Raw genomic sequence first — 13,886 nt, 5'->3', positions numbered from 1 at the left:
TTCCTAATGGTCTATGAAATAAATTCTAAACACTTTTACAGAAAATACAAGACTCTTCAGAATCTGACACCTGCCTACCCATTCAGATTAATTCTCCAAATAATCTGTTTCCTTAGCCTGGAGAATTTCTTCTCTAGTATTCCCACAAATTCTACAAGCTTCACTTGAAATGCTGCTCCCTTCATGAAAATTCCTTGTCTCTTAAAGGTATGTTTAAATGCTGCTGCTCACCTTTTCAGTAATTTTTTAAACCTATTTCTATTATAATTACCTTATTGCTATATAGGTTGTTCACATGTCTTATTTATATTTCTTCCATTAAGAGGATCCCATTATTTTAAAAATATTTATTTTATCCATGCACACACACGCATTTTTTTTTTTTTTTTTAGCTATTTTAGAACATTCATGGTTTGGTTTTTGTTTTTTTCCTAACAGATAGCACAGGGCTCACACCTAGCACATACAAAATAGTCAACAAATATTTGTTGAGTAAATGAATGATTCCATCTATGCCCTGTTCCTCCATTTTCCCAACTACTGCCTTATAATCACTTTTCAACTACTCTAATTAAATCTTCAATTAGTCTCATCATCTCCAGTTTCTTCTGCCTTGAATTTATCCTCCACATTGCTGCCATGATTATATTACAAAATAAAAATCTTGCCACATTATTGTCATACATATGATTCCTTTGATAACTTCCACCATCCATGAAATAAAATGCAATTCCTTATCATTCCAGCCTTGTCACAACTTAGCTCTGATTAGAGCTACTTTCCTAACTCTTCCATTATTTCTACTTCCTATATTGCCATCAACCTATTCACACTAGATCATTCACGGCTCTAAAAGATATGCCATGCAGTCTCACTCTTCTGCCTTGATTCATGCCACTCCTGTCTAAAATATCCTTCCCTAGTTTTCCTCATCAGGCAAATATTTTTTTTTATCCTTCAAAGACAAATTAAAAAAAAAAAGATTGCTCTTCTGTGAAGTCTTTTTCAACCCTTCCTCCATTTTTAGCCAAATAATTTGTTCTCTCAGCTGTTTCCAGAGAAGTCCCCCAGAGCTAAAAGTATAGTTTTGTAAAACTGCATTCCTTGACCTCAACTCATGAACTCATGGAATTTCAAATATGGTAGGTCTGGACTGGAGACAGGAATCTATTGATTTTAAAAACACATTATATCTCAATCTAAATAATATGACTTCAGGGCCACACAGAACAATGGGTTACTGAGTACTAAAAGTTCTTAAGGATACCTCAGAAAATGCTAGAAAGAGCCAGAAGAAGAAGGTGTTGGGATCCATGCTTTCAGGTATTAGCAAAACGTACCATTGTTTTTGATAGGTTTTATGGGTATGAGTCATTAGGAAGTGAAATCACCCTCTGTTATTTCAAGCTGTTCAAAGTACCAGAGAAGCAGAAGGATTGAAGACAAAGTGAAACAAAGGCATATAATATTAAATATTTAAAAATGAAAGGAAAGGCCACAAGGCCACATACAGCTGCCTCTATAATACTGTATTCATGCAAAAGTCAGGAGATGAAGAAGCACAATAAAACTAGTTGTAACAAAATATGGTATGCATACAAAGAGCCATTAGGGCCTTGGCTCATTCAAACCTTAGAATGCCATTAGTGGCTCTAAGTAAGACACTTGGCACAAAATTCTTGAGATTTTCCTCATTCACAAAGACATGCAACTCCTTTTGAAGATTTCAGTTCAAAGCAACTCCATGTAAAACCTACCCCTTTCTTTCTTGAATACAATATACTCATTTACTAAATAAGTGCCCAGAGAAGAAAAGTGCATTAATAGTTAATTTTAAGGAGTTCCTGTCGTGGCTCAATGGAAACAAATCTGACTAGTAACCATGAGGACATAGGTTCAATCCCTGGCCTCACTCAGTGGGTTAAGGATCCTGTGTTGCTGTGAACGCTGGTATAGGTTGCTGACTCAGCTCGAATCTGGTGTTGCTGTGGTTGTGGTGTAGCTAGCTGCAATTCAACCCCCAACCTGGGAACCTCCATACGCCATGGGTGTGGGCCTAAAAAGACCAAAAAAAAAAAAAAAAAAAAAAGTTAATCTTTAGAATCAAGAGTTTTAGAGACATAAGGACTATTAGAAGATTTTCTATACCATGCTTCTTAACCTTTTTCACAACACAGTGCACCTAGAAAATACCGATTGTCTGGTACACTGGGATAAAAAGATGAGACTGCTAGGGATTAACAGTGATTGTCGAGGGGTTCTTGCTGGTCCAGGCAACACCTGGAGGTCACAGAAATCAAGATCTCCCACAACCTCTGTAACCCATACTGCTTTAGAAGATAATACTAGATGAACAAATGTATCTTAGAGATGAGGAAAATCAAGCCCCAGAGAGGTTAAATAAAGTCACTTAGTGAAATAGCAAGGATTGGGTTTTCACAGGCTTCATATGAACAGTGGTTCTAATCTGTATGCCATTCAGAATTCATCAATTCTGAGCAACGATGGCATCATTTTCAAGTAGTCCATCAATTCATTGAGGTAGCTAGCATTGGCAATAGACTGAAAAGATGATGTTCTCTCTCTCACAAATACTTGTACTATTTTCCAGTTGTATTAAACACTACCTGAAAAAATATAAAAACATGAAATTCATTCATAATTCTTTTAATTCATGGAAAAATTGATAGATAAAATACTTAAAATACTTTTCATTTTTGGCCACACCTGCAGCATGCACAAGTCCCCAGGACAGGGGTCAAACCAACACCACAGCTGTGACCTGTGCCACAGCAGTGACAATGCTGGATCCTTAACCTGCTGTGCCACCAGGGAACTACATTAAAATACTTATTAAATGAATGGAAGAAGCTGCCAGGAATTAAGCAGGAGCATAAATGTAGGGAAGGAAGTGAGAATTGAAGCAGTTGGGTACCCTGGGAATTGTGCATCTTTCCAGAGCAGAGAGCTCCACTGGTGGCCATCCAACATAAAAGCCATGCGCAGGAAAAGCCATTCACACAGGAAAAGATTCACCAAATATAAGCAAATAAATAACCCTTCATAGAGATAAGCAAGGAAAAAAAAAAAAAAAAAGCTGTCTAGAAGAGAGGAAGAAAAGTACTCCCCAGAATTTGCAGCCACTGGAAGCTTCAGACATAGATTTAGGATCGCAATTTACACTGTTTACATGGTAAGGAACATCACAAGCTAAAAAATGTTCATTTCTGGGTCCATTTAAACTGGACCCAGGTCTGTAATGCCCTCAAACATGCAGCAGAAAATAACACAGATCCTCCCTGGAAGGATGAATTTTTAAAAGTTCAAAAGATTGTATTTTATTGCAAATAAAAGTTCATAGTAAAAAAAAAAAAAAAAAGTCATAACACAAGAGAAACTAAGCCACCCCAAGCAAGTATTACAGAAAGTATACCAGCAAGAATTTGGATACTGGAAATGTACAAATGCAAGGAATATATTGGAAAATAAATTGAGCGTATTTATATGTTTAAATAAGGTTTAACTGGTGGGGATAGAGGAAATATACGACTAGAGGAGATTAGGCAGAGCTGGAGGATCAGTACCAGAAATAAAAAGTTTAATAATTTAAAGTAAATATACAATGTAAGAGTTAAACAGTAGATAGATAAATAGAGAAGAAGATTAAAAAGATGGAAGATTTTTATGTAAAAGGAGAAGCTACACAGAATAAAGCACTGAGATAAAAAGATGAAAAAAAATTGAAAGAGAATTGAAGACACAAGGAGAACAGAGAAAGTCCAAAATATATCTAGTTAGAATTCCAGAACAATCAGGAAAATTTAACCAAAAGAAAGTAATAACTGCCATAATTAATATCAGATCAAGTATTCTTTTGAGGAAAAAAACCTATAACAAAGGGAACTCTATAAAAGTAACAGGATATAATCAAAAGGATATCACATTTGTAAATTTATATTAGTATCACAGTCTCAAAATAAATAGCATAAATTAAAATAACAACAAAAAGTAATTGACAAATCCATCAACATTACAGAAAATTTATAACTCACATCTCTTAGTTATTAATACTTAAAGTAGATAAGAAAATCAATAAGGTTGCAACCAGTAGATAAATAAGTCATGGAGATCCAGTGCACAGTATAGTATAGATAAAAATATTGTATTATAGAGACAGGATTCAGATGGAAGAATAGAAGGACTGGAGCTCACCTTCTCTCATAAAAACAACAAAATTACAACCAAATGCTGAACAACCTTCAGCCAAATAGACTGGAAACTTTCAAAAAGATATCCTACTCCAAAAGACACATTAAGCCACATTAAGAGGTAGGAGGGCCGATTATGTGATATAAGTAACCCCATACCTGCCAGATGGGCAGCCCACAGACTGGAAAGTAACTGCATCACAGAGATTCACCTACAGAGTGAGAGTTCTGAGCCCCACATCAAGTCACCAAGCCTGTGGATCTAGCACTGGGAGAAAGAGCCTCTGGAAGATCTGGCATCAAAGGCCAGTGGAGCTTGTGCCCAGGAGCTCCATTGGACAGGGGAAACAGAGATTGCATTCTTGAAAGGCACACATAGACTTTCATGTACACTGGGTCCCAGGGCAAAGCAGAGACTCCATAGGAATCCGGGTGGGACCTGACTGCAGTTCTTGGAGGATCTCCTGGGAAAACAGGGGGTGACTGTGCCTCATTGTGAGGGAAGAACACTGGAGGCAAAGGTCTTGGGAATATTCATCAGCATGTGTTCCCCTTGAGGTGTCCATTTTGGAAAAATCTGGTGCCACCCATTAGTGTTCAGAAGCCCCGGGCCAAATAATAATCCAGGTGGGAACATAGCCCCACCCATCAGTAAACAGATTGCCTAAAGATCCCCTGAAGGCACACAACCTTCTCTAATCTCACCCAGAGACAAAGCCCCAACCACCAGAGGGATAAGAATCAGCCCTACCTATGAGAGGGCAGGTACCAGTCCCTCCCATCAGAAAAACTATAGCAAGCCCTCTTACCAACTTCAGACACAAGGGGCACAGACATCAGAAGAAAAAGACTGTATAAGTCTACTGTCTGCAAAAAGGAGACCACACCAACAACCTATAAAAATGAAAAGGCAGAGAATGATAACTCAGATAAGGGAGCAAGAAAAAAACACCAGAAAAACACCTAAGTTATCTGGAGATTATCAACTGCAGGAAAAAGACTTTAGACTGATGATGGTGAAGGTGATGCAAGACCCTGGAAATAAATTGGAGGCAAAGATTGATAATTTACAGGAAACATCGAGCAAAGAAATACAAGATTTAAAACTTAAGCAAGCAGAGATGCAAAATACAATAACTGAAATAAAAATTCATTAGGGAGTTCCCATAATGGCACAGCAGAAATGAATCTGACCAGGAACCATGAGGCTGTGGGTTTGATCCCTGACCTCGCTAAGTGGGTTAAGAATCTGGTGTTGCCATGAGCTGTGGTGTAGGTCACAGACATGGCTTGGATCTGGTGTTGCTATGGCTCTGGCATAGGCCAGTGGCAACAGCTCCAATTAGACCCCTAGCCTGAGAACCTTCATATGCCATGGGTGTGGCCCTAGAAAGACAAGAAAAAAAAAAATACACAAAAAAATTCATTAGAAGCAACAAACAGCAGAATCCAGGAGGCAGAAGAATGAATAAGCAAGGTGGAAAACAGACTAGTGGAAATCACTGATGCAGAACAGAAAAGAGCAAAAATATTAAAAAGAAATGAAGAGAGTCTAAGAGAATTCTGGGACAACATTAAACACACCAACATCCATAGTATAGGGATGCCAGAAGGAGAAGAGAGAGAGAGAAAGGGACAGAAAAAATATTCGAAGAGATAATAGCCGAAAACTTCCCTAACATGGGAAAGGAACCACTCACTCAAATCTAGGAAGCATAACAAGTACCACATAAAATAAACTCAAGGAGGAACACCCTGAGACACATATTAACCAAACTGACTAAAATTAAAGACAGAGAAAATATTGAAAGCAGCTAGGGAAAAGAAACAAATAACATACAAGGGAACCCCAATAAGATTATTGAAAGATTTTTCCACAGAAACTCTGCAGGCCAGAAGGGAGTGGTACAATATACTTAAAGTGATGAAAGGAAAAAACCTCCAACCAAGATGACTTACCCAGGAAGGGTCTCATTCAGATTTGAAGGCAAAATCAAAAGCTTCACAGATAAGCAAAAGCTAAGAATTCTGCAACACTAAGCCAGCTTTACAACAAATACTAAAGGAACTTCTCTAGGCAGAAAAAAAAAAGGCCACAACTAGAAAAAAAATACCACAAATGGCAAGGCTTACCACTAAAGGCATATATACAGTAAAGGCAGGAAATCATCCACATGCAAATATGCTACCAAAATCAGAAATCACAAGGAGGGTACAAATGCAGGACACTGGAGATGCACTTGCAATTAAGAGACCAACAAATTAAAACAATCTTGTATATATGTAGACTTCTATATCAAAACTTCATGGTAACTGAAAACCAAAAATCTACAATTGATACACACACACAAATAAGAAAAATCAACTCAAATACAATACTAAAGCTAGTCATCAAACCACAAGAGGAGAGAATAAGAGAAGGGAAGAAAAAAGAGCAACAAAAACAAATCCAAAATAGTTAATAGAATGGCAATAAGAACATACATATCAATAACTTAAATGAAAATGGACTAATGCCCCAAGCAAAAGACATAGACTGGCTGAATGGATACAAAATCGAGATTCATATATATATATGCTGTCTTCAAGAGACCCACTTCACTTCTAGGGACTCATACAAATTGAAAGCGAGAGGATTGAAGAAAACATTCCATGCAAACAGGAATCAAAAGAAAGCTGGAGTTGCAATACTCATATCAGACAAAACAGACCTTTAAGTAAAGAATATTATAAGACACAAGGAGGGACATTACATAATGATCAAAGGATCAATCCAAGAAGAAGATATAACAATTGTAAATATATATGTACCCAACATAGAATCACCTCAATATATAAGGCAACTGCTTACAACCTTAAAAGGAGAAATTAATAATAACACAATAATAGTGGGGTACTTTATCACCACACTTACATCAATGGATGGATCATCCAGACAGAAAAATCAAGAAGGAAACCACAGGCCCCAAATGAAGCATTAGACCAGATGGACTTAATAGATATTTATAGTAGATTCCAATCCAAAGCAGCAGAATTCTTCTCAAGTGCACATGGGACTTTCTCTAGGATTGATCACATCCTGGGGCATAAGTAAAGCTCTGGTAACTTTAAGAAAATTGAAATCATATCAAGTATCTTTTCCAACCACAATGCTATATGACTGGAAATCAGCAACAAGAAAAAAACTGCAAAAACCACAAACACAAACACGTTGAGACTAAACAATATGCTACTAAACAACCAATGATCAAGGAAAAAATAAAAAAGGAAACTAAAAATACCTAGAAGCAAATGACAACGAAGATATGACACTCCAAAACCTATGGGATGCAGCAAAAGGAGTTCTAAGAGGAAAGTTTATAGCAACACAAGCCTACCTCAGGAAATAAGAAAAAGCTTAAACAAACAACCTATCTTTACACCTAAGGCAACTAGAAAGAGAAGAACAGAGATGACCTAAAGTTAGCAGAAGGAAAGAAATCATAAAGATCAGAGCAGAAATCAATGAAATATAAATGAAGAAAACCATAGAAAAGATGAATGAAACTAAAAGATGGTTTTCTGAAAAGATCAACAAAATTGATAAATGCTTAGCCAGAGTCATCAAGAAAAAAAGAGAGAGAGGACTCAGTACAATTAGAAATGAAAAAGGAGAAGTTACAATGGATATCACAGAAACACAAAGGTCATAAGAGATGACTATATGCAACGATAGGCCAATAAAATGGCAAGTCTAGAAGAAATGGACAAATTCTTAGAAAAGTACAATCTTCCAAGACTAAACCAAGATGAAATAGAAAAGATGAATGGACCAATCACAAGTACTGAAATTGAAACTATGATTTTAAAACTTCCAACAAACAAAAGTCCAGGACCAGACGGCTTCACAGGCAAATTCTACCAAACATTTAGAGGATAGCTAACAACTCCTTCTGAAACTATTTCAAAAAATTGCAGAGGAAGGGATACTCCCAAACTCATTCTATAAGGCAGCCATCACCCTGATACCAAAACAAAGATGCTACAAAAAAGAAAACTACAGGCCAGTCACACTGATGAATATAGATGTAAAAATCCTCAATAAAATGCTAGCAAACCACATCCAACAATACATTAAAAGGATTGTACATCATGATCAAGTGGGATTTATCCCAGGGATGCAAGTATTCTTCAATATCTGCAAATCAATCTGTGTGATATACCACATTAACAAAGTGAAGAATAAAAACCATATGATCCTCTCAACAGATGCAGAAAAAGCCTTTGATAAAATCCAACAACTATTTCTGATAAATATTCTTCAGAGAGTGGGCATAAAGGTAACCTACCTCAACATAATAAAGGCCCTATTTGACAAACCCACAGTGAACATCATTCTCAATGGTGAAAAGTTGAAAGAATTCCTGCTGAGATCAGGAACAAGACAAGGATGACATGCAAATCAAAACCATGATGATGTACCACCTTACACCAGTCAGAATGGCCATCATCAAAAAGTCTACAAACAATATGGGCTGGAGAGGGTGTGGAGAAAAAGGAACACTACTACAGTGTTGGTGGGAATGTAAATTGGTGAAACCACTGTGGAAAACAGTATGGAGATCCTCAGAAAACTAAAAACAGAATGACCATTCGATCCAGCAATCCCACTCCTGGGCATCTATCCAGAGAAAACCATGACTCGAAAAGACACATGTACTCCAATATTCATTGCAGCACTATTTACAATAGCTAAGTCATGGAAACAACCTAAACATCCATTGACAGAGGAGTGTGTAAAGAAGATATGGTATATATACACAATTAAATATTGCTCAGCCATTAAACAGAAAGGAATAACAGCATTTGCAGCAATATGGATGGACCTAAAATTTTCATGTTAAGTGAAGTCAGTCAAACATTGAGACTCCAACATCAAATGTGGTCAGTTACTTGTGGAATCTTAAAAAAGGACACAATGAACTTCTTTGCAGAACAGAAACTGACTCACAGACATTGAAAAACTCATGGTTTCCAAATGAGACAGGTTGTGGGCTGGGGGGATGCACTGGGGGTTTGGGATGGAAATGTTATAAAATTTGGTTGTTATAATCACTGTGCAACTATAAATACATAAAATTCATTGAAAAAAAATACTGTATTATAATCACCAATTCTCCTAAGAAACTAGAGCTTAATTATTCTCCTTAATTTATCACCACAAAAAAGTGATAATGTGTGATATGATAAAGTGCTATCACTAAAATGGCAATCACATTATGATAGTATAAATGTAACAAATCAACATACTGTACACCTTTAATCTACATAATGTTATCTGTCAAATATACGTCAATGAAAAATAAAATAAAATGCAGTTTTTTTAAAAAAAGAGAAAACAAAAAATGGGCAGGAGATCTAAATAGACATTTCTCTAAAGAAAACATTCAGATGGCCAAAAAACAGGAAAAGATGCTCAACATTGCTAATTATTGGAGAAATGCAAATCAAAACTTCTATGAGGTATCATATTACACCAGTCAGAATGGGCATCATCAAAAAGTCTATAAACAATAAATGCTGGAGAGGGTATGGAGGAAAGGGAACCCTCTTACACTGTTGGTGGGAATGTAAATTGGTGCAACCACTATGGAAAACAATAAGTAGGTTCCTCAAAAAACTAAAAATAGAACTACCATATGATTGAGCAATCCTAGTCCTGGGCATCTATCTGGAGAAAACCATAATTTGAAAAGCTACATGCACCCCAGTGTTCGCTGAAGCTGTATTTACAATAGCCAAGACATGGACACAACTAAATGCCCATCAACAGAGGAATGGATAAAGAAGATCTGGTACATATACACAATGGAATATTACTAAGCCATAAAAAAGAATGAAATAGTGTCATTTTCAGCAAACATGGATAGACCTGGAAACTTTCATACTAAGTGAAATTAAACAGTGAAAAGACAAACATCATATGATATCACTTCTATGGAAATTTAAAAAAGGACACAAACGGAACTTATTTGCAGAATAGAAACAGATTCATGGACTTTGAAAAACTGATGGTACCAAAGGTGACAGCTTGGGCAGTAGGAAGGATGGATAGGGGTTTGGGATTGGCAAATGCATACTGAGGTTTATGGAATGATTGTCCAGTAGGAACCTGCTATATAGCCCAGACAAATTCTACCCAGTATTGTATGATAATCTATGTGGGAAAAGAATCTGAAAGAGATTCTATACTTCAGTAAAACTTAAAAAAAAAAAGGAAAAAATAATAGAGGTGCTTAAAAAAAAAGATAAGGCTACAGATGAGAGAGCTCTTATTACAGACTCTAGTACTAAAATACTGATGATGCAAGCTTCTGATGATGATAGGTGGGCTTGTACTGTTTAATATACAATAAAATGATTATGGTAGGTGGCTAGAAAAAAGAAAAACCAATAAGAAGGCAAATAATTTGAACAATAAAATTAACAGCTTGCCAGGCTTCCCATGACCACCTTTGCGGGGGCCACCTCCCATCAGCTTTGCCCGGAGCCACTGAAGTTAGCTGGCTGCTGTCTCCTCCATCCTCCGACCCAGAGCGGAGGGTTCCTGAGGGCTCAGCTTGCATGCAGGCAGAGGAACACCCCTCTAGAATTGTGTGAGCCCTCCTCTGCTCTGCTCTCTGGGTGTGGATTCAAAACATGGCAGAAGCCCCCTGGCAGGTCCTTGGCTTCTGATCACATGGCACGTTGTTTCATTTCTCCTTGATTGTGTGAAGGACACTTTGCTGATTCTTCCCTTTGGCGGCTGGCCAAGCAGAGGATGAGCTTGTTTGCAGTGTGTGCTCTCTTCTCATTACTATTTCACCAAGCTAGCTTGACACTCTTCAAAGATGGATATTTCTTTGAGAGGTGATTGTGTGGTCCCAACCGTGTCTAGATTGACACAATTATTTACCAAAGCAGTTTGGGTGAAAACGTGCCTCTTGGTGAATCCCTCTGGGCAGAGAGAAAACAGGTCCTGGCTCTCCACAAAGAATCTCTCCTAGAACATCAGAAAGGTATCCATCTTGAGAGTTGACAGTTTCTCATTTAACTGAGACAACTCAAGGGTGGAAGAGTTGGATGTCATTGGAAAATGATTCAACTGAGCTAAATTCAGAGTTCCTGTTGTGGTGCAGCAGCAATGAACCCGACTAGTATTCATGAAAACACAAGTTCCATCCGTGGACTCACTCAGGTCTGGGATCTGGCATTGCCGTGAGCTGTGGTGTAGATCGAAGATGCAGCTTGGATCTGGCATTGCTGTGGCTCTGGTGTAGGCTGGCAGTTGCAGCTCCAATTCGAACCCTAGCTTGGGAACTTCCATATGCTGCAGGTACAGCCCTAAAAAGCAAAAAAAAAAAAAATGAGCTGAATGTTTGGACACGGGACTCAGACAAGACAGTTGTACAACCTCCCTTGTTCAAAACAAGTCCTTCCTATCGTCATCTCCAAATGTACTGTGAACTGAAATCCATAATTTGGGGATCAATAGACTTAAGAGATGTTTCTTCATCAACTGCCATCCTTTTCCTCCTGAGAGACGTCCACCCCTATGGTTCATTTCAATGTATGTGTCTGATTTTGAGGAGACGCCATTTCTTATGGAAGCTTGTTCAGACCTTGTAATTCATGCATCAAAATAAAATCGCTAAAACCCAATGCAAAAAAAAAAATAAATAAAATTAACAAATTTTGATTTCATTGATGTACATAGAAGCCTGCATTCAGTAATTAGAAAATATATGACTTTCAAACACAGAACATTTACAAAAATCACCACGTCTCAAAATTTCTAAAGAATTAGTATCATACAGAATACATTTCCTGATCATAATATAATTACACTAGAAATTATGGCAGGGATTCTGATTTTCCTATCTTATTTGGACATAAGAGACTCCATTTTCCAGCCCATCATAAATTTAGGAGGCTTAGCTTTGTCCTCTGTAATATGAGCAGAAGTGTTGCATTTGTTGTCAGCTGAACACAGAATACCCTGTGTAATCTTCCACATTCTTGCTTCTTCTCCTTCAAAAGCATATGGAGCTGCCTGTTGAGAATGTCGGCAATCTAAAAGGGAAGAAGCTTGTTTTTTGTGTCATATACGGAAACATTCAAGCTGGACTTCAAATGAGTAAGAAATCATGATACTGTGTTAAGCCCTTTGAGATTTGGAATTGTTTGTTGCAGCTGATAGTTAATTATGAGAACACAGATATTTAACATAAAATAAGAGCTAAAAATAATCCTCTCTATTCACAAATTTTTAAACACAATTATGGTAACTCAATAAAAAGGAGAGTATAATAAAATTTTTTAGATACTGGAATTATATAATAAATAAACTCCCCCAAAAATGGAAGAGCAAAAAAACATAGAAATTAAGGAAATAGAAAAAAATATGTAATAGATGAGCTACAAAATGAAATGTTGGTCTTTGAAAAGACTAACAAACCCCTAGAAAAGTTGATCCAGGGAAAAAGAGGTGAGGTAAAATCAACAATATTAGGAATGGAAAGGGGGAATACTGAAGATATAGAAGAGATTTTTAAAATAAGAGAATACTTTAAAAACTAAAAGAAGAGACATTGACTGCTTTTGTTCTGGACTAACTTGTTGGGGATATAACTTGTCTGGACTAATGGCCTTAGAAGGTATAGTCTCTTTCTGTGGAACAAAGAGCATTCTTATTTACTGCCCATTATAAAAGATTCAAGTTCTCTAAGCTTGTTCAAGAAACAAATCTGACTAGGAACCATGAGACTGCAGGTTTGATACCTGGCTTTGCTCAGTGGGTTAAGGATCCGGTGTTGCCATGAGCTGTGGCGTAGGTTGAAGGCGTGGCTCAGATCCTGCATTGCTATGGCTATGGCGTAGGCTGGCAGCTGTAGCTCCAATTTTACCCCTAGCCTGGGAACTTCCATATGCCACAGGTGTGGCCCTAAAATGCAAAAACAAACAAAAAACTAGAATATTCTAGAAGAAAGAAAGGAGAGTTTCTTTACTTGACTCATAAAAATCTAAAAACTTCTCTCTGCCAAGTAGGTTTCTTATTCTTATGGAAGTTGTTCCGAAATTCTTCTTTTCATTCCCCTCCATGCACCCTACTGCCAAGATCTCAGCCCACAATTATTACTTGATATGCCTTCCTTCTTACTATCACTACCCAATCCCTTCCTTTCTAATCTGGCCATTCTTCAACAGAAGAAAAACTTTCTTGAGACACTCCTCCCCCTTTTTAATGTAAATGAAATAAATCTGCCCAGCTTCTTCAAATTTGCAACTCTGCTGCCTTAGGTGCAAAAAATTCTTTAGGGATTAACATACAAAGAGGAGGTTTAACATTTGTTCATTTTGTGCAAGTCACATTGTACACAGCTTTCTCGACTGGACTATGAATTTCTCAAAAACAGGAACCATATTTTATTTGTTTTAATAAATGTCTGCCATTGGTATGACCTAAAGAAGCACTCCGTTATAATTCTTGACCCCCCAGCACATCTGTGAGTGTTTCAGCATTTCATTTAGGAACCTAGAGTGGATTCTGAGGAAAGAGGGTCCAGACTAATTTGTCTTTATTTATTTATTTATTTATTTATTTATTTGTCTTTTTGTCTTTTTTTTTTGTTGTTGTTGTTGTTGTTGTTGTTGTTGTTG

At 37.1% G+C, this 13,886-nt stretch overlaps 1 protein-coding gene across 1 annotated transcript in view; it reads right to left on the bottom strand.

Moving 5' to 3' along the window:
- SEC24D (SEC24 homolog D, COPII coat complex component) overlaps window positions 1–13,886 on the bottom strand; it is a 444,678-nt gene that overhangs the window by 367,012 nt on the left and 63,780 nt on the right. The window lies entirely within an intron of this gene.

Source organism: Sus scrofa, chromosome 8, assembly GCF_000003025.6.
Source record: "Sus scrofa isolate TJ Tabasco breed Duroc chromosome 8, Sscrofa11.1, whole genome shotgun sequence".
NCBI classification, from domain to species: Eukaryota; Metazoa; Chordata; class Mammalia; order Artiodactyla; family Suidae; genus Sus; species Sus scrofa.
Note: the sequence above shows the minus strand (reverse complement) of the source record. Positions and strands in the feature narration are given on the sequence as shown.